Source organism: Ceratotherium simum, chromosome 2 (genome assembly GCF_057802395.1).
Source record: "Ceratotherium simum simum isolate JZ-2026a chromosome 2, ASM5780239v1, whole genome shotgun sequence".
Lineage (NCBI taxonomy): Eukaryota > Metazoa > Chordata > Mammalia > Perissodactyla > Rhinocerotidae > Ceratotherium > Ceratotherium simum.
This window is the reverse complement of record NC_141901.1, coordinates 98206331-98228181: the sequence shown is the minus strand read 5'-3', so window position 1 is coordinate 98228181 and position 21851 is coordinate 98206331. Positions and strand designations below refer to the sequence as shown.

The window sequence follows — 21851 nt, the reverse complement described above, 5'->3', positions numbered from 1 at the left end:
GACGGAGGCCTGCTCTGTCCACACCCGTCCGCAAGGCCCGAGGTGAGGGAAGGGCGGTGGAGGTGAGAGAAGGGTGGTGGGCTGAAGCACGAGGCTGTGAGGGGTCAGTGCAGGACCAGGTGCATGGGGCAGGATGGGCCTCGAGGCAGGAATGCTGAGCGGAGAGGGGTGTCAGGCCCAAGGGCAGGAGGGGGCAGGTCCCACGAGGATCTGGACTGGCACCAGGGACGGCCCAAGAGGGCCGAGGACTGCCTCCCAGAGCCCCGGCCAGTGCTGACCAGGCAGCTCCCTAGAGACACAGCAGTGGTACACATGAACCGAGGGATCCACAGATTAATTAACATTTCGAAGGCAGCAGCTGATTTGGGATTGGTGGGCAGGATGTGTGGAGTGGGGGAGAGATTTTCACTTCTGGACTTTTCTTCTTTAAAAAGGGAGCAGCTCAAAATAGAAGAACAACAGGAATATTTCCCTTGGAGCGCGGCCAGCGCACACAATGCCTCCTTTTCTTCCCAGGGCGGAAGGCGTTCGGGCCGGCCCCTGGGCGGGTGTGCAGCCCGGAGCCTGTGCTCTGGAGCACAAAGCCCCTGCCTGCAAGCCCAACACGAATGCCTCCTTCGCCACAGCCTCTGCCGCTGCTTCCAAAAGTCCCCCCAGGGCCAAGGCGAGGCTCTGTGGCCGGATCTCCCACTACTGCCTGGAGACAAGAGACCGGCACGCCTTCTCAATCATCCAGTCACCTCCGCAGGCCACGGGGCATGAAGTTAAACAGCCCAGCAGCCTGAAGGGTGCGAGGGGATCCTTTTCTGTTCAAAGATCAGCCATTCATCAGAAATTCCTGTCCAGGCTCAAGGCCAGGTTCTGTGGATTCACGGATGAATAAGACGGGGGATAAAGACCGTTTAAGGACTCAAATGGGAGGCAGAGACTGAAGCGAGGACATTCAGTGTCTTAGCGGTGGGTGAGGGAATGACGGAGGACCACGAAAGCATCAGTCGAGGTAGCTGAGCTGGGCTTTGAAGGCTAAATAAAAGTTCGCCAGGCAGACTGGGGAAGCAGCCCTCTAGCTCAGAGATGAAAACATGTACAGTGGGCTTGAGAAAGGACCAGGGAAGGAGGCCCAGGGCGCAGGGCAGGGCAGAGGATGGGGAAGCCAGGGGCAGGGGGTCGGCTCACTCTATTCTGTGGAGAGCAGGAGACCAGCAGGGTTTTTCCGCAGAGGAGGAGGAAGATGAAGGCAGGTTTTGGATACAACTCTGGCTGCAGTGAGCTGGGGAGGGGAGGTGCCGCAGAGCCTGGCCCATCAGTAGACGGTAAATAGTTAACAGAATGAACAAATGATTTCCAGAGGGAAGAGAGTAGCAAGTCTGAAGAGAAGTCTCGCCAGACAATGCTTTTCACTAACTGCCCCTTTTAAGAGAACAGCAGCTTTTCTGATCCTTTACTGAACGATCACAAATGCGTATAATCTGAGATTGCAGGCATAATTGCATAATGTCTTCTACTGTTGGCGGTTTCCTGAATGTGGGCTTTGTCTTCTGGAATAATTCTGTCAGCCCCCTGACAGCGGGCACTGCCTCCTGAGCTCTCTCCGCCCTGCCCAGCAGCACCTATCGTGTGCTGAGCATACAGGAGGCCCCAGGGGAGCAGAGCCATGAAACAGCCTCACGGAGCATGAGAGCTGGACTCCTGCAATGAACTAGTCCCCCTCTCTCATTTTACAGATGGGGAGACTGAGACCCAGAGAGAGGGAAGCAGGTGCCCTATCTGAAGATGTGCTCACATTCCCACTTCTAGGCTCCTGCATCTCACAGGCAAGACTGCCAGGTGCCAACAGCCCGGGTGGAGGCACAAACTCTGAAATATACCAGCAACAAGCCTGGATGACAGCAAGGTCAACAACACCGACACAGCAATGAGCACAGAAGGATGCATCCATGTGCAGACGCGGTACTCAGCATCCAGTACTTGCTCAGGTCTGACGAGAGCTCAGCCTGGTACTGGACCTGCTCGAGGCAGGAGAGCACAGAGGTGGGGAGCGTGGGCTATGACGACAGGCAGGTCAGAGTCTGAATCCCAGCTTGGCCACTCACCAGTTCCCTCAACTCCCCCAGCCCAGCCGACGTGTAAAACAGGAGAAACACGGCTTCCTCCTTACAGGGCTGTACAGATTAACTGGGAAGGAGACATCAGTGCTCATCCCGGTGCCTGCACTGGGAACTGACGGGGCAGGAGCTGAAGAGGAAGCAAGACAGCAGCAGCAGGACTCCGGAGCGACAGGATCCACTGCTCACCCAACCCTGGGTCACGGGGCACCCACCTGCACTCAGGCTGCGTCAGGGAGGGGAGGGAGGTGTCGAACCTCCAGGTCGCCAACGCGGGGACTGGAGAGTGCTGGCGACAAGAAGTGAGTTAGGGAAATCAGGAGAGGACAGAGTCTGGGAGGAGGAGGATGGACAGTGTGTCCTTGGGCGTGCGGAGTGCCTGACTAGGGTTCACCCACAGAGCGGGGTTCATCTGGAGAGAGCAGCCCAGCAGACAGTGGAGAAAGCGAGCCTGGGCCGGAGAGAAACCCAAGGGTCGGCAGGTAGATTCTAGACATGGATGCAAGTCAGTGCAACCACTGCAGAGGCGGCGGGGGGCAGGGGGGCTGGGGGGTGAGGAGCCGGAGCCAGCGGAGGAGGGGCACATGGGGAGCAGAGGAGGGAGGAAGACCAGGGCGGCTTGCAGCCCAGACACCCAAAGGGAGAAAGCTGAGAAAGCTGGTGAGGCCCGAGCTCAGTTTCAGTAGAGCAGGGGAGATGCCAAGGGTTGACAAGATGGGAGAAGCGGCGGGCGCTGCTCTGTGCTACTTCGGGGGAGTTCAGGAGAGAAATGAGCAGCAGCTCAAGGGAGGACAAGGTGAGCCACGAAGAGGGTGACTGATTTTATTAGTCCGATTTTGCATGAAGAAACAGGGCACAGAGAGGTTAAATAAGTCACCCAAGTTAGCCGGAGGTGGAGCTGAGATGTGAAGCCAGGAGCTCTGGCTCTGAGTGGCCAGCTTGAAGGAGAGTGTTTCTAGAGGTGGGAAGGGAAGGCTTTAAGGCTTGGCTCCAGCAAGGGAGGAGAGCGAAGACGGAGAGAACCGTGAGATGGAGACGAGAGTTCAGGCCCCATGACCCCCATCTCTTGGTACGGCAGGACAGGCCACGTGCTGAGAGTGAGCATGTGCGGACGGATTTGGGCGCTCGAGGGGAGAAGGTGGGGTTTGCAACCGTCAGTGAGGGGACTGGGATGAGAGACGACTGAGACATACGTGCCAAGTAGCAGCTCAGGTCAAAGCACATGGATTTAAAATCCATCCCACAGTCCAAAGGCAGGATCAGAGAAATGGACAGTAAAGTTAATCTAGGATTGGAGTTACCAAATTAAAGGTGTTAAGAGGGGAGACTGTAGGGTGCAAAGGAGGGCAAAGATAGCGTGGGTGTTGGCCCAAAGGGTGGGGGAATGTTCAATGCCACGTCACCCATCCCAGCGAGCACAAAGGTGGAGGCAGGGCAAGCAGCCATGCTGCACTGTAACGGAGGTCTGCTGACCAGCCACCCCACGCACAGACACCCTGAGCACAAGGGTGCCCAAAATACCCACCCCCCCACCCCAAAATAAGTCTGCTCAGTTTAACAGTGAAGCCCCATAACCACGCTGGCCAAAAACGTAGCCACAAACCACAGTGGCTATTGAGCACGTGAAATGTGGCCTGTCTGAACTAAAATGCACTGTAAATGCACACTGGATCTCAGAGACTTAGTATTAAAAAATGAGTGTAAAATAGCTCAATTTTTTTTTGGTATTAATTACATGTTGAAATAACAATATTTTGGGTAAATTGGGTTAAATAAAAATGTTATTAAAATTAATTTCACCTGTTCCTTTTTTATTTTATTTTATTATTATTTTTTTTTTGGTGAGGAAGATTGGCCCCTGAGCTAGCATCCATGCCCATCTTCCTCTATTTTGTATGTGGGACACCGCCACAGCACAGCTTGATGAGTGGTGTGTAGATCCACACCTGGGATTCGAACTCTTAAACCCCAGGCCACCAAAGCAGAGTGAGCAAACTTAACTACTATGCCACTGGGCTAGCCCCCTTTTATTTTATTTAATGTGCTACTAGAACATTTAAAATATGACCCGCATTATATTTCTAGGCAAGAGCTGGTCTATGAGGCAACTATGACATTAAACGTGGGCTATATTAACTGTGTCAGGCCAGGATGCCAGTCAAGCCCATGAGCATATCTGCAGAGCCCTCCCAGCTATTCTCTGAGAACGGGAAACAGAACTGAGAAGTTTTGATTCGCTGGATGCAGGAATAGAGGGCCAGTGAGAGGCAGGCAAGCTGAATTAGGGTCCTCTGTAGGGCAGAGGAAGAGGATGTCGTGGTGGGCCACTGACCACGGCACAGAAAGGGCCAAACAGCCAACATGATACCGAAAGCTGGAGGAACCCACAAACCCACCAGTGAGGACAAAGGCTGGCCTCCCCTTCCGTCCCAGCCCTGCACCGGGCCATTCTCACCTCCCAGCTCCCACCTGCCCCTCCACTGACCTCGGGTGCCCTGCCCCTGACCCCAGCAGTCTCCCAGCACACCACGCCCAACAACCTCACACATTCCACAGAGCCCTTCCCGACGGGCCTGAACTAGGGCCCCTCAGACAGCACCCCTGTCCAGGAGCTTCCTGCCCACAATTAGAAAAAGAGGCAATGTGACACAGCGCGACTAGCAAGGCCTGCAGGCCAGGAAATCCAGACCTGTGCAATGTTTGCTGTGTGAGTCTGAGTCATCTCACCACCTCTTTGGGCCTCAGCTGCTTCACTTGTCCCATAACACTAGTGACCTAAATCTACACCTCTCTCCTGCCCCTTCTGGCTCGAGATGACCACATTCCCTTCACTCGTGGAACACGTCTTTAAAAAGACCGCTTACCCCGTTATCTCACTGAAGAAGAGAAGCGAAGAGGACAAGAGGGAGCAGGAAGGGGACGTGTGAGCAAAGACGAGGGATGGACCCCCTGCACTGAGAGGGGCCCCACAGAGGGCAGGCCCAGGCCACAGCCCTTCCACCTGGCATCAGGAACCGTCCTGCAGCTGAACAAATACAGGAGGTCCCAAGAAAACGCCCCCAGCAGAGCCTGACGCATCTGTGAGTGACCCGCCGGAGACTCCAGTCTTACTCAGCACGAAACAAGGATTTTAAATTCCACCGTGAAAAGTTATAATTCACCCCAGATTCGCCCCCCCTCCTCTCCCAAGGGGTGAAGGGTGGAGAATGAGGAATCCCAGGAACGGAGGATGGAAGCAAGGCCGGCTTCTTCCCAATGGCGCAACGGGCTCCCATCACCCAGGAGCAGGGAGCTGTGCTGAGCACACCTGCCTTCCACTTAACCCTCACCCTCAGCTTTGAAGGAGGAAGGGTCACCCCGTTCTGTGGAGGAGAACTGGGGCGCGGAGGGCACCGTGGGCATTCAAAACCAGCTCCTCTGACCCAGCCGTGTCCTCCACTGCAGACTCTTTACCCAGGCCTAGAGGACACGTCACGGCCGCTAACATGCTCAAGGTAGAGCAGGAGGAGAAAACCAGAGCAGAACAGTGTGCAAAACCTCACTTTTATTAAAAACGTTTCTATCCAGATACTTACATGTGGACACATAGCTAGAGCTATATAAGGGTACAGATAGAGCTCCTAGAGGTATATACACTCCAAACTGTCCCCAGCGCCCGACCGCCAATTCTTGACAGTTTGGAGTTTTCTCCTTTTTATGTTTCTGTACTATTTTAAATGCTTAGTACTAACTGGTATGATTTTAAAAATAGTTTTTTTAATAAAAAATTTCCCAATAGCATTTATTGAGCCTTTCAAATTGTAAAGACCACCCACTCACACACACACACACAGACCAACACACACCCACACTCTCAAAATTATTCACAAAATGGAAAAAATTTCTCTTTTCCACTAGTTTCCTTATCAATTAAAAAAACACACAAATCTCATCTTGTCCTTCAAGGATCCCATTTTTTAAGCTTAAAAGGTCAATAAACTAAGGTGTTAACGGTCTTACAAGGCAGTAAGTATCTGCCGGGGACAAGTGTTCGGCGTCCTTCCCCAGCAGAGACACAGATGCCGTGGCTGAGAAAGGCAGGCAGAGGACTCGCCGCAGGCCGACACCCCCTTTTTCTAGGTGTCCACCCCCACTTGACTTCTTAGAGTCTCCTTCCTAAGCCGTCCTGCATCGAGTATCCCGTTTTCCCCTCCTAACTGCTTCTCCACAATGAAAATTTTCCCGGGGAGTAGTAAAATTCATCACCATATCTGATGAAGGAATTACAATGTTAATGGTTTAGAATTGCCTCTCTCCCCCCGCTGTACTGCACTAGCAGTTTATTAGGAGCTTTCTGAACACACTGTAGTAACTCAAGAGTGACTGGAGTGGTGAGATTCAGGCAAGTAACTGGCCAGTGGGAGATGCAACCTGCAACTGGGGGCGGCAGGGGTCACCTGAATGTCCACCACTCACCTTCTGGCCAGCTGTTGCCACATGGGGATTAATTCAAGGCTGGTGTTGCCAGACTTGATTTTTTCCAAAAGAAGCCAGGAATGTGGATTTATGTAAAATCTGATTTTTAAATGTTGACTTAATTCTTCCCTCTCTTTTTCTTTTTTTAACACTATGCAGGTCAAACAAAACCTGCATGGAAACCAAATGCCGCCCAGGTGCCCACCAGTGAGGCACCAAAGTGGCCTCAGCCCACCTTTCTAGCCTCGTCCCCACACCCCTGCCCTCACAGATGCAGCTTCCCCCGGTGCCTGGGCACCTCTGTGCCCGTGCTCACACTGTACAAACCCGCAGACGCCCTTTCCTGCCTTCTCTACCAGAGTCTGCCCATCCACCAGCCCCTCCTAATCCTAAATATCAATCTCAGCTAATACTGTCCAACCTCCAAGGCTCTCTTCAAAAAGCTACTTCCTGCCATTGTATTTCCACCGATTCTAGCATTTCTCACATCTGCCTCTCATTGCCATGACTTTCGCATGTTTAAGTCTTTCTGGTGCATCACAAATTGGAAAAAAGGAAGGAAGGATTTTTTTCTGTGCCAGCTGTGACTTTGGCGCTATTATCCTCATTTTACACGAGAGAAAACCAAAGCTCAGTGAACAAGCAACCTTCTCTATGGAACAGCTTTGCATATCCTCTGGACTTCCTTCTGCACGCTGCCCGGGATCCTCCTCCTTCCTTCTCCATCTGCAACTGCTACTCAACCCTCAAGACCGCTGTACCAACTAGCATCTTCCCCTTCTCCACACCAGTCAGGACTGGCCCCCTCCCCCTAATTCCGCACCCCCACGCGCCCTGTCGGAAGGTCGTCAGAGCAGCCATCAAACTGTCTGATCCTGTCTCCTCTGTTGACTGCAAGCTCCTCGCCTAGCACAGTCCCGGGCCCAGAGTTAAGGGATCAGTCAGTATTTACTGGATGGCAGGAAGGAAGAGAGGGAAGGAAAGATGGAGGGAGGGAGAGAGGGGGAAAGAAAGGATAGTAACGGCCGACAGGCAATCAACAAACGTGAGGTGTAAAACGGCATGGCTCCAAGCCCCACCTCTGGGCTGGCACTGATGCCGGCTCCTAGGTGCTCCAGCCCTGAACAGATCACTGGGAAGGTTCCCGCTGCACCCCCTTCTCTGCACCACCCCCTGGAGCTCGGCAGGCAGGTGGCAGGTTGCTGCTTGGCTTGGGGCCCCAGGAACCAGCATTCACCTCCTCTTTGCTCCTGGTGTCTGGTCCTAAGGAAGGTGATTTTCTGCATCCATCCGGCTCTGCTCCGGAAGGATCACTTCAGTTATGACGGATGATGGGGGGAGGTGCTGGGGGAGGAGCTCTCCCCAAGGCTGGGGGAAGCCCACAGCAGGCCAGAGCAGAAGGGCTGACAACAGTTCTCGCTGCCCAGGGCAGTCAATGGGGAGGGGAGGACCCTCTTTCAGAGAACCCTGGAAGTGAGGCTCTCTGCTCCACCGGTTGCTAGAAAACTCCTGTGATGCTGCCCCCACCCCTCCTCAGTCACAGGCCAGGAGGCGGCCAGGCTGCTCCTGCTCGTGGACCCTCTCCCTGCCCAGGCTGAAGAGAACCATCCTGGTCTCTGGAGAAACTGCAGAGAATCTAGCTGGGGTGATGTTCTCAAAAGCCCAACTGCCCCCTCAAAGCAGCAGTTTACAACACCCACTGACACCCCGGGAGATCAGAGGGGTGAGGAGACCTCTGCTCTCCTCAGCACCCTTCCACCAGTCACGCTGGGGAGGGGCCAAGGAGACCACTCCTCCAGGGACTCCAGAACCTCAGAGATCCCGCCTCGGAGGCAGAAGACCCGGGCAGAGGTCTCAGAGGGGCAGGGTCGCCCTCATTTCCCCCATCTCCTCCCTCCCTGTCCCCCATCTCCTCCCTAGGGGCCCACCCAGAACCTCCCCCCAGGCCCCGAGGGCTTTCAACCCTCACCCCCAGGACAACTCAGAACACCAGGCTCTCAGGCAGAGCCCTGGGCGGGCCTGGCATCTGCAGGCACTTCAGCCGGGTCAATCCCCAACGAACCAGTAAAGTAGGATATTTACCCCCATGTTAAAGGCAAGAAAATGAAGTTGGAAACCATTTCATAATTAGAAAGGAAAAAAATCTTAAAATGAAAGGAGACTACATTACTTGAACAAACAAAATACTTAATTAATAAAAACTAATAAGAACCAAGACTTCAGCTAGAGAACTGACCCAATAATCCTATTGCCTTAGAAAGAAAAAAAGAAAGCTAATTTTATTGACTACTCATTATGTGCACTTGCTCATTTCATCCCTGGGGTAACCCTACCACGTAATCTCTTATGATCCCCATTTCACAGATAAGAAACTGAGGGACAGGGAGGTGGTGTGACTTAACCAGGGCCTGGGGAACTGCCCTCTCCACAGGGCCACAGTGCCAGCCGGTTCACAGGTGCCCCAGCAGGTAATGTATTTGCATTTTAACAACAGCTCTCTGGAGAAGACAAAGTAATCCAAAGGAATGACTCTAATGCCCAGAATTCAGGCCTCAGCTCTGCCAGTCAGCAGGGTTCTCAGGGCACCACCGGGCATCCCCCAAAGGCGGCCACCCACAGCCCGGCTAACACAGGGCTCCATTCAGCAGCTGGCAAAGCAGAGGGTACGGGGTAGAACGAGGGAGAAGAAGATTAGGTCAGGGAAGGCCAGCCCTGAGGCAGGCACCAGAGTGGAGCAAGGAAGCGACTGCCGAAGAACGTGACTCCAGGAGCTCCTCACATGTCCCCTCCCCCAAAAATTCCAGCCTGCTTCACGGTGCAGAAGAGACACTTGCAGCGTTAGTGTCAGGGCAGTGCGGTGTGCAGGCCCAACAGGCCTGGTTCTCACTCCAGCTCAGTCACTCACTCCCCATGCACCAGGGCCTGCCTCCTGCCCTCGCCGGTCCTCAGGATCCTCATCTGTAAGCCCAAGGCAGGTGTAGGCAACCGGTGAGGTTTCCTAGAGACAGCCCTGGGTGAGGGGACCCAGAAGAGGTGCCAGGAACGGGCAACGGGGCCCACAAAGGGGAGGGGAGGACACGGTTCATTTGCTGTTATCAAGGTTCTGCCAGACAGGGCTCCACGCCAGATGCGGCTCGGGGCGCCGGGAGGGGAGAGGGAGCTCACACCCGGGGGGACGCCCCAGAGTAAGGCTCGTGAGCTCTCCACTGAGACCAGAGCTGGCCGCTCCAAGGAGTGGCGCCTGCTGCCCACAGGTCGGGTCTGAGGGGCTCAGGGAAGCCCTCCCAGAGGAGTCCACGTTGAAGAAGACGGGGACAACGAGCCGGCGTGAGCAGAGAGCAGAGCACTCAGACGGAAGGGTGGGGAAGACTGCAGACGTACAGCAAGCACCTTCTTAGTGAAACAGAGTGGCTGCCACCGTTCTCCCAGACTGTGTGGTTGTCTGCACTGGTTTTTAAGAGCACGGGTGCCGGGATCCGCCAGACCTGGGCTAAGCTCCTGGCTCTACCACCTAATGCCTCTGTGACCTAGAGCCAGTGTCCCACCTCTTAGAGCCTCACTTTACCTACCTACTCAATGGGAATAGAAACACAGACCTTATTGGGTGGTTGGTAGAGATTAAATAACTGCTCCAGTTAAAGGGCTGGGCACAGTGTCCGGCACTCATCCAATAAAAGGTGGAAAAAACCCACCACTACTCTGATGTTGCTCCCTAGGGCTCTCCTCTCTCCGGCCTCCTCCTCACAATCAGCATCCGGCTGGTCCTCCCGCATCCTTACTGCCTCCCTCCGCCTCCCTCGGCCTCCTCTGCCTTCCCTCCATTTCAGAACCCACTTCAAGGCGACTCCTCCCAGTGCTTCTCCTCTGTCCTAGGATCCTAGCTCGCATCTGATCAGGCAAGTCACCCAGGGGCCCACACAAGCTCCTTACCCCCTCACGAGCCCAACTGTCCCCTGGGTGGTCGTCTCAGTGGACTGGTGTGCGTGGATAGGGCCTGCTGGCTTGTGGGCTGATAGGAACTGCCTACCCACTCGTCCATGTGTGCCTGTAATTTGTAAATTAACCTCTGGATATACATCAAAACCTTCTACCCAAACCACAAATTATGTGCTCTTGCAAATTTGCCAAACTATTAAGTAGAATTTACTGCTGCTCGAGGATGCACTAATTAGATGGAGATAGACAGTGTATGAAAGATCAGGGAGGGAGGTGGGAAATCGGGAACCAAAGCTCCCAGACCCCCTGTCAGGGGGTCTCAACCCTTCTGCACCGTGGACCCCTTCAGCAGACTGACAAAGCCTCCAGACCCTTTCTCAGAACGTTTTAAAACATATAAAATAAAATGCATAGCTGGACTACAAAGAAAACCAATTACACTAAAAAATAATTATTAAAATTTTTAAAATGAGTGTGCAATATAGCAATATATGTCCTTCATTAACGCATTACACAACGAGCTCTTGCAGTGGTGTGCTAACTGCTGTAATTCCAGAGCTGTGAGGGCATGGATCAGAGTTGGAGGTATCGCAGAAGCTGAACTGTGACGTGAAGCATCTGTGATCCCTACTGGTGACGTGTCACAGGAACTGCAGATCCACCGCTTCGTGCCTACAGCCATAATCGAAGAAAATGCTCAACAAAGATGCTATTTCCCCAAGTTCACAGACTCCCCTGAATTCTGCATACGGGCCCCTCGGGGCCGTTAACCCCAAGCGAAGTGTCCCTGGGGTCCTGTGGCTCAGTGCGTGCGCCGACCGTATTCCTGAGTTCCAGCTCACTGGAGTCTCCCTCTTGAGGAATCTCCACCCACAGCCCTGCCTGCCTAAAAGGTCAAGTTCTGTACATATAACCCCCTCTGCCGGCCCCTCCCACCTGACCGGCCCAGGGAGGATGACTGAGCAGCCACCCAGGCCCTGGCTGACCGGGGACCGGCCGGGACGCGGCCTGGAGAGAAACCTCAGCTTCCAGAGCACCGAGCTCAGGCAGCAGGGCCCTCTGGAACCTGAACTGAGTGACAAAGGAGAGGCTCGTGTGATGGCGGGGTGGGGGCGGGGCGGGCAGTGGGGCACTCAAGGTGAAGACCAGTGACCGGCTGCATCGGTGGAACAGCCTCCAACTCAGACCCCTCTGCACCGCCTCCAGGCTGCCTGGCCTCCTTCCGGCCTGCGCTTAGACATCACTGCTGCATTCTGTGGCTCCTCCTCTTCATCAGAACCAGCGTAAGGGAGTCCGCTCTCCTATCAGAGGAGCCTAGTCAGTACCACCAAAGCAGTTCACAGATGAAGATGCTGAGGTCGAGTAAACCTCAGTCTCTGCTCGGGCTCACGGGGCTGGTGAAGGGTGAAGCCACTGCCCTCTCTTGCCCTCCTCCTTTTATGAGGAGCAGAGGCTTTCATTATTTATTTATTTAAAACTCACACAAGTGATACATGAAAACAATCTCTTAAAAAACTCAAGCGTTCCTGATAAAATGCCACCTCCCGCACGCTCAGTGTTGTACCTAATCAATGCAGACCCTGACCACACTGGGTTATATCCGCCAACCACCCAACTTGACATTCCTGTCCCTCAGGCCCCTCCCCAAGCGCAGGATGGCCACACTTTCCAAGGCGGCAGGGGGGCACTGGGGAGCCTGGCGAGGAGCAGCACCTGGAAGCACTCGGCCCCGGCGCCCCTCGGGGAGATTCAAAATCGACTTCACTGAGAGCGGCGCCCAGGGCTTCTGGGCAGAACCCAGGCTGTGCGGGGGAATCCACGATTCTGCTCTTTCATCCCCGCACGGGGTGAATTCTCCCCAACGCCACATTCCTCTGCCCCCACCCGACCTGATGCCAGAGCAACAAACTAGAAATACCCAGCAAAGGGAGCTGCAGACACAAAGGATCCTCCACGTGGGGATAGCACAGCCACACTCAAGTAATATACATCCCGCCTGCAAGTTTTACTTACTTTTGGGGGAAAAAATGGGGAGGGGGATGGGCCTTGGCATTTACATTTTCTCCCACAATCTCTGTGTCCCAGGAAAGCCCTGTGAGGGGCAGGGCCCAGGACCCACGGCTCCGGCCAGACAAGGAGGTGTTCCTTCTGAAAACAGGCTCTTTCCCTTGGAGAAGGCAGGCTCAGCCAGCAACTTCAGACCACCGATCAATGCTTGTGTATCACGCTAACCATCTCCTTGAGATCTGGCCCCCCCCCCCTTATTTCTCCTGGAAACTGCAGCAGGCCTATTTTTAGCAGGAGGGCCCCTCTTCTTTCCTTCAATCCTACTTTGAAATATTATCCCTGTAGACTGGAAACTGTTCACAGAAAGGCCTATTAGAAGCCTCTTAGTCTAAACTCGGGGTCTGGGAGGTCAGCATTCTGAGGCTCGGGGAGCTGGGGTCTGGCTGTAAAGCACACAGCTGGCGAGCAGGAGATCCAGGCTCCCATCCCCGGAGGCCATGGCCTCCGAGCCCTCACCTCTTCCCGAATACCTACCACACACTGGCACAGCATTAGCCGCCTGCTCCCCAGAGGCAGAGCTCCCACAACACAGTTTCATCATGTGTTAGTTCTATAACCCTAGGGAAGTCACTTAACCTCTGTGCGCCTCATCGACACATCTGGAATCGTGACTGTAACATCTCGAGGACTAACTGTGCCAGAGCGTCACCCACATGCACCCTGTTATTATACCACACTGCTCCAGCTGCACATACAGAAGTGACTGGATCTGCCATCTGACACGTGATGACCAGATCTGTACAATTGCCCAGAGACAGGCAAGAAAAGATGGTTATCGGTTAAGAAAACTCAGTCCCCCAGAGAGGATGTAACTTGCACGCGATCAGAGTTTTAAAAGCTGGCACGGTGTTGGTATTACCGCACCTCCCAAGGTAGGCTGAACCGGAAGGAAAGTGACCTCTTCCTCCCCCGCAGAGCAGCACCGTGCCTCGCGGCTCCCAGCCCATGACCCCTCCTCATAAACTGGAACCAGCACACCGCCTGGTACAGAGCAGACTCAACGCAGTGCTGATGAGTGAGTGAACTGCTGAGGGAAAGAAGACTCTGATCTGCAGATGAGAAGGCCCTGCTTCCCCCCAGTAGCCGGAAGCAGGTGTCCTGTTGCAGAATGGCAGAGGCGGGCAGGCACAGCTCTGGGGGCAGCAAGCAAGAGCCCCTTCTCTTCCTTCAGTCCCACAGCCTGCTCCATGGGGAAGAAGCCTTTGACAAAGCCAAGAGCTGGGCCCCTGACCTCAACAGTCCTGAGCAGAGCGTTTCCGAGCCTGGCCCACGTGGCTCAATCCAGGGCCCAGAAGACAAGTGCGAGGCACATGCGATCCTCCTCCAGCTAAAACAGATGTAATAACACGCAGGCCAGGGAGATGGCCCACCCGTCTTCCTAACTGTCAGCTCTGCCCATTTTTCTCCCCGTCACCCCTTAGGCTGCTACTGAACTGAAGCAAAACTAAGATATCCATCTTCCAGCCATGAGCAGTGGCCTTCACAAGGTCCAGGGACAAACAGAGGCTACTTGGTTAAAAGACGCAGAGAGAGCTGGAAGAAGCCCTGGACTGAGAGCCAGGAGCTGGGGGATGTGGGGACAGAGGGGTCCATACTCTTAACAGCTGTAGGGGCTTCGGCAGCCTCTGTACGTCACTGGGCCTCTGTGTCCTGTAAAATTAAAGCCCAAAGTTCTGGACATGGGGTCAACATCGAGGGGAGGGCTGCAAAAAATGAGATGTCGTATGTAAGATATTGTAGGTTACATGCATTTGGAGGAGAGTATCCATAATTTTCATCAGAATCTTAAAGATACATGTAATACTCTCCCCTCCCCATAAAAAAAGTTAAGAAATACCAGACTAGATGGTTTTCATGCAACCAGCATTGATGAAGCACCCTCTCTGTGCCCCTCTCTGCGCCAGGTGCTTGAGACAGGACAGGACGGAGCAGCTGATGCTCACTGTGGCAGAGGCGTCTGACCTTTGGAAACAGAAAAGACAGCACTGGACTCCGGTCAGGAAAGGCCTTTGGGGGGGACCTCACGTTAAACGCCGGAGCTGGAGGCTGAGTGTGCATTCACTGGGTGAACAAGGGGTACCAAGCACTTCAGACAAAGGGCAGCAGGGTTCCGGGAACCGCCCGGAGCGCCACTGTGAGCAGAGAAGAGGGTGCTCACTGAGGGGGCAGGCTGGGGGAGACGGAGAGCGGCAGAAGCCAGAAAGGCGGCTGGAGAGGTGGGCCGGGCCAGATTAGGAAACGCCCTGGAAGCCCCCTCAGGAATCTCACATTGCGGGCAAAGCGTTCCTTCTAGTTTTAAAGTCTGGGATGAGCCCCCACTCCCAGCACGAACCTTCCTGAACGCCGGGCAGAGGCCTTGGTCAGCTGTGCACTCAGTGGGCAACTGGGAACAAGCGAAGGAAAGAACCGCTGCCTCTGGCGCCCTGCGTGGGCGCCGCAGGGCGCGGGCCGTGTGAGCCAGGTGCAGGTAGTCAGTGCACGCAGGAGGGTGGGTCCCGCACCTGCCTGCCAGTCTCTCCCTCTCTTCCCCTGCACTGCGACCCAGCCAGGGCGACTCCAACTGCCCGTCATCACGGCTGAGACAGGAAGGTAGTGACTGGCCTGGCGATAGGACGCAGAGGTAAGGGGCATGCCCATTTGGGCCCCTGGTGGTCACTTGGTAAACAGTCTTACAGTTCCTCTAATGGACTCTGCTACTCGCCTCAGGGCCCCCTCACATGCTGTTCCTTCTGCCTGGAAGGCTCATTCCACCCTCTTCAACTAAACTCCTGCCAGCAACTCCTGTACCTACCACAGGTTCTCAGGGCACCTTATCCTTTCCTTTCAAAGAATTCACTGCTGTTCCTAATTCTATATTTATCTGAGGGATTCGTAGGTCTTGGCCACTGGCCTGCAGGCTCCGTGAGGCCAGACAGTGCCAGTTTTGTTCGTTTCTGTATTCCACTACCCTGCCGGGTGCCTGGCACAGACCAAGTATTTGTTGACTGAATGAAAGTCTGTTCTGGACCCTGAGCCATTCCCCTAAACTCACTGCCCCTTAACATTCTCATAACTCACATCATGGTGCAGTGAGGAGTTTGGAAACGCAGGAGGGTTGGACTTGAAAAGGCAATATGGCAGCAGACTCTCCTTCCACTCCACGCGTGGCACCGCGTTCTCCTGCCTCATGTCTTCAGAGGCTCCGAGGAACCCGCCTTTGATTCACCCAGGAGGTCCCAGGCGATTGTGTTTAATTCAAGATGCTTTCTCCCTAGGCCTCAACCTGGTCACTGGCTGCATCTGACCCTCCCCTGACCCTACTTGGTCAACAGGACTTTGCCCAGGCTTCAGGGGGTCATCCTCAGGAAGTGGAGAATCTCCCCCATCTCCTGCAAAATGCCTCCGCCCGGCCCTCCAGGCCTGCACCCTAGGGCGCTTGGGACCTACAGCCGCTGGTTCCTGCAGCCCTAGCGGATGCCCCGGACAAGCGCAGAGTCAGACCTGGTGTAGGCGCCACGGGCTCAACTTCCCAACTCTCATGCTAAGTAACTGGCCACTCCGCAGGGACGAAGTACTTGGGGTCAGAAGTTTGACCTTAAGGGAGGATAACAGGGGGGGAATCTCACCGAGCGGCGCGCAGTCTCGGCAAAAGCGCCCTGGGCGGCCAGCGCACCCCGAGGCGGCCCCACTGCCTCCCTCCAAGGTCGCGGCCCAACTGGAGCGCCGGAAAGTTCAGCCAGGGGCCGAGGAGTACCAGGGTGGGAACCGGGGGCCAGCTTTTGCGAAAGGAGGGAGACTAACAGCTCGATTCCAGGCAGTCCTGGGAGCCGGCGCCAGGGCGCCCAGTCCCGCCAGCCGCATCCCGGACCGCAGCGCCCGGCTCGGCAGCGCTGGGCGGGGGCTGCACCGCCGGAGCCGCAAGGGCCACGCGGCCTCCTCTCCCCACCGGCTCCCCCTTCCAGCACTGGGGCGCCGGCTGCGGCGGAAGGGGAGCGGCGCCCGCCTTTGGGCGGCCCGCGCAGCACCGGTAGCCTCCTCCCCGCGCTCGCGGACCCCGGGCGGGGGCGCCAGGTCGGCCCAGGCGGCCGCAGCCTCTGCCTCTGTGGAGCCGGGACGCGGGCCAGGAAGGGGCGAGGCGGGCGGCGGAGGCAAAGGAGAGTGGCCGAGCGCGGGGCCAAGAGCGGGTGGCGCAGGGCTGGGTGCCAGACGCCGCCACCCCTGCGCGCGGAGGGTCGCAGGCGCCTTACCTCGGCGAGCCGCGGCGGTCGGCGGTCGGCGGGCGGGCGCGCGGCGGCTTCGGGGCGCACGGTCCGTGTCCAGGGCGCGCACACTCGGCGTCCGGGCGCGCACACCCGCGGGCGCCCTCTCGCCGGTCGCCGGCCCCTCGGCCTGGGCTGGGGGCGCACACCTCCGAGGCGGGGTGGGGGGCGCACAGCCTGGGGGCACACACCCTCGAGGGACGCACAGCCTCGGGGGCGCACCCGCCGCGGCCAAAGCTTCGCCCGGCGTCGCCGCTGCCAACACCCCGAGTCCCCGCCTTCGCGCGCGGAGAGGAGTCCTGACGCGGCGCACCTCGGTGTGTAGGAAGGGGCAGCCTTGCGAAACCGAGGGGAGGGTCTTAGCCTTGATAAACTCAAAAAGCCCTTGGATAGAGTTTGGAAGAAAAACTTTTTGTAAAGGGACTGGAAAACTCTTGACCTGTGTATAGCGCTTTTCGGATTTCCAGAGCGCTTCCCACATACGTTTATCTCAGTTCGTCTTTACTAGCCGGTTAGGAGGGGCGTTTCTATCCATCACGCAAGGGAATGAGCTGCCCAAGCCAGGTCTAGAACCCAGTCCCGGTGACGGAGTCCGAGCGCGGGAGGCGATACGCGGTCAGCGGGCGTGGACGAGTGAGGTGTGGGTGGATGTAACCGAACGTTCTCTCTCCGAAGTCATTTCTTTTCCCATTTGCTTTTTGCCTTCATTCCATTGCTTTAGCCATACTCAGAAATCCCAAGTCTTTCCCTTCACACTCCCACCTGTCACAACCCTTTTTATCAGTTCGAAGTATTTGCATTTCAATCACTAACCTTAAAGGACCAGCTCACTAAGTGCCTTAGTTGTGCACAATAAACCCAGGAGAAAAGAGCTGGTACCACCCCATTGTCCAGATGAGGACCAAGAGGCGTGGGAGGTGTAGGATGTACCAGCCTGTGGGACTCCAGACCCCAGCTCTGACCCACCGCGCGCCTTTCAAAGGGCCTGTTGGCTCCAGGTAAAACTTAGCCAAAGGGGCTTCATTTTTGACCTTGAGACCCTGAAAGGGGAGATAACGGGGCAAGGGACACTTCTCGGATTTTCATTTTCCCCTTATGATGGAAACATGGTTATTATAATGATTTCGCTTCCACTAGGACTCCACTAGAAGAAAATCAATAGCCCTACAGCAATAATAAGTGGCAGCCGAGGCTTGGCCTCAGTATTAGGAAACAATAGGGAGTGGTGGGGACTGTGGTGAGCTGGAGGGCAGCTTCAGGTTCCCACCTTAGCAGGAGGGGCTGCTGCTACTCAGCTCTAGTCGATTTTTGCCGTTCAGGGCAAGGAATTAATATGGCCCAATCTTCCTGTTTTTTAAGAGAAGCTGTAAATCCAGATATTTAAGTGAAGTCTCCCAATTTGTTAATAACTCATTTTAAAAATGCTAAACAGTTGATATATATCAAGATTGCTCAAGCCAAATGAAATGAGTTTACGGACCAGATCCAGCCCAGGGAGCAGGGGTACTTTACCCTATTTCGTGTGGGCCTCTCGATGCCCCTGTAGGAAACCCTGGTTCAGGAGGAAGGTTCCTTGACTAGCTCAAGGTTGCACAAGCTAGGGGTAGAGCTGGAACTGAAACCCAGGCCATCTGACTCCTGGTCCTGGAACCTTTTCCTTCTGCATACTCTGAGCCCATTAAGAACTTGTTTCTTGGTTTCTGATCGTTGTGAGCCGAGTTAGACATGGGGCTGGCACTGGGGTGTGGAGATGTAGCACCCTTCCTGGGAAGATGGAGTGGGAGTGCCAGACTGCTGTCCTCGAAAGCTCAGCCTGATGACTCAGAGAGGAAGCGGTGGTGTCTTGAGGGTAAAGCTGAGTCAGAAGAAGCGAGGTCTGAACTGGGGCACCCGGGGCTCCTGAACCCCAGAGTAGGGTATCGAGAAACGGGGTGAAAAACGGACTAAGCAAATACGCCTGCCCCCAAGCCCCTTATGAAACCAGAAGCCACACACACAGAGACAGCAGCTAGCGCATCACGTGCCTCTCTGGTCAGAACAGGAGTTAGACTGGAGAGTGGACCCTGTGCAGTCCTGGGAAGAGAGGACTCCCTGCAGCAGTGGGTCCAGAATCTCAGGGTGGGCATCTCCACTGCGAGACCTAGCCTCGGCCCTCCAGGCAGAGAAGTCTGGGAAGCCAATTTTGAATGACTGGACACAGCACTGCTGCACCAGGAGGACTGAGGAGCAGGCAGAGGGTGGAGTGCCACCGTGCCCACCCTCTGTTGGAGTCTGGGGTGGGGATGGAGGGCCAGCAGCACTCGCCATCTGCCGTGTGTGTGCCAAGCATCCAGGTGAGTGTCTTACACATGTCATCTCCTCAACTCCCAACACCACCTGAAATGGCTGTTCTCTCAGGGATGCTTGCCTGAGGCCACACAGCTAGTAAGTTGGGGCGGTGGGGTTCACACTTGGGTCTCGGTGGCTCCAAAGGCTGAACCCTCCCACCTGAGGGCCTGGAACTGTGGCCAATGGGCAGACGGTCCCTCGGATCCTGCTTGAAGAAAGGCCTGCCTGGCTGTAAGCGGCGTGGTCAGCTGACCCCTCCACAGGGAGGTGTGCTCCTGCAGGGCTGCCTCAATCAGGGGTGTGGTGGCAGTGTCTAACGACCCGCTCTCGGGGGGAAATGTGTGCATAGTATAGTCCGTGCTCACTATTTGAGGTGGTTCTACAAAGTGGCTGAAATTGCTAATGTTGAACCACGGGAGGTGCAGGCTAGGTCCCTACAAGCCTCTGGGCACATTTTTATCAACTCATCAATACATAACCTTATTTTATGTTTTTGTTTAAAGACTATATATGTGTGTGTGTATATATATATACACACACACACACACACACGCACACACACACATTATATTTTCAGTATATATTGTTGGTTCAGCAACACTGAACTGGTGGCCAACAGTGCTGTAACCCACACCTGGACGAAGCTCATCTAACACACGAATTCTCTGCATAGGCTCATCCCAGCCCTCTTGTGCTTGGAAACACGAGGGAGCGCTTCAGCTCTGTGCTTAGGGGCTATTTTCAACATTGAAATCACCTACAAAACCATAGAAGTACAAATGGACCACAAAAAGGACGCCTGTTTACAGCAGGAGAGCTGAAACAGGAAAGCAGAGGGTCACTTTGCTCAGCCCCGGCTGGGGGTGTGCGTACCGGTAATTTTCACTACTCAGCCCGTGTCCGTGAATGACTGTGAAAGGGCTGCGAGTATTGACTTGGGGTACCAATCAGTGTTAGCAAGTGAGTGAATTCACAAGTACAGAATCCACACAGTGTGAGGATTGGCTGTGCAAGTACGCAGCCATGCGTGCCTTCTGGGCCTTCAGATCTGCAACCCATTCTTCCAGGCGTGTCTCTGGTCATCCTCAGCCCGACCAGACAGTGCACCACTCTCCACACACGCCCCACACGTATCTAGCTTTGTGATGGTGCAGGCTGCTCCCTACACCTGGACTCTTCCTTCTCTGTCTCGCAGCGCGCGTGCACACACACACACACTCACACACCCCGTCTTCCCGTGTCTGAACCATTCTCCTCCACCAAGGCCTTCCTGATGCCCCAGATGAGGGGGTTTCGCCATCCCTGGGACCACCATGGTATTTTGAAGCCTACATCAGACACTGCTCATGCTCTACCTCATACTACAAGGCAGCCTTAGTGAGCTTCAGAAAACACAAATCTGAGGGGCCAGCCGGGTGGCGTAGCAGTTAAGTTCGTGCGCTCCTCTTCAGCGGCCAGGGGTTCCCAGGTTCGGATCCTGGGTGCGGACCTACACACCGCTCATCAAGCCATGCCGTGGCAGCGTCCCATATGAAGTAGAGGAAGATGGGCATGGATGTTAGCCCAGGGCCAGTCTTCCTCAGAAAATAAAAAAGAGGAGGATTGGCAATAGATGTTAGCTCAGGGCTAATCTTTCTCACACACCCACACACACAAAAACCCGACAAATCTGATCGTGCCAGTCCCCTGCTTAAAACCCTTCAAAGGCATCCCATTGCTCTTGGGATAAGACTAGATTCCTTTATAATTTTATTTATTTATTTATTTTTTCCCCCAAAGCCCCAGTAGATAGTTGTATGTCATAGCTGCACATCCTTCCAGCCGCTGCACATGGGACAGGGCCCCAGCATGGCCAGAGAAACAGCGCGTCAGTGTGCGCCCGGGATCCGAACCAGGGCCACCAGCAGCAGAGCGCACGCACTCAACCACCAAGCCATGGCGCCGGCCCAAGGCTAGATTCCTTTAAGAAGGCTTACAGTCTAGCCCTTTCCTACCTCCCCACTCTCATCTGTGTCCCCTGCATCCTCTCCCCTCTAGACTTCTCTTAGTTCCTCTAACACACTGGGCTCTTCCCTGCCTAGAGTTCTCTGCATATGCTGTGTTTTCCTCTACCTCTCTGCCTGGAATTTTCCCGCCTCCAATTCTTTGTCTAGATAATTAATACTCAGCCAGGAGTCCCAGCTTAAACATCACTTCTGCAAGGAATCTCTCTGATGCACCCCGAACCCCCAGACTAAGTTAGAAGTTCCTGGTCTTGACTCCCGTAGCATCTCTGCTCATCTTGCATCATACTCAGCACAGTTCAAATTACGTGTTATTGCCCATTTCTCCCACAAAATTGTAATTACATGAAGAGAGGCCTGTATCTCTGATGTATTTCAGCACCTAGGTCAGAATCTGGCACACAGAAGGGCAAATCCTGGCTCTCAGTAAAGGTTTTACGAATGAATAAATGACTAAATCTCCGTTGTCTTGAGACCTATTAGCGATAGGATAGCAGATAAATTAAATAATTATGGAGGTTTCAAGTTTTCTTTTACTTACTTGTGATGTTAAATTACTACTATGTTGGTGTTTTATACTACACACTTAATTCTAACTTGAAAAAAGTCATCATTATTAAATTCAAAAGGAATATGCCCCCAAGCATTATGTCATACACAAAAATCATTTAGATAATATAGATTAAAATGTGAAAGATAATCAATAAGCTTCTAGAATA

At 54.6% G+C, this 21851-nt stretch overlaps 1 protein-coding gene across 2 annotated transcripts in view; it reads right to left on the bottom strand.

The window, feature by feature from the left end:
• KANK4 (KN motif and ankyrin repeat domains 4) overlaps positions 1 to 17447 on the bottom strand; it is a 62839-nt gene extending 45392 nt beyond the window's left edge. For both annotated transcript variants that reach the window (XM_087417125.1, XM_004431433.3), the window contains exon 1: positions 16790 to 17447. The gene's annotated coding sequence lies outside the window, so the exon portion shown is untranslated. The remainder of the gene's footprint in view (positions 1 to 16789) is intronic.
• Positions 17448 to 21851: the final 4404 nt, after the last annotated feature.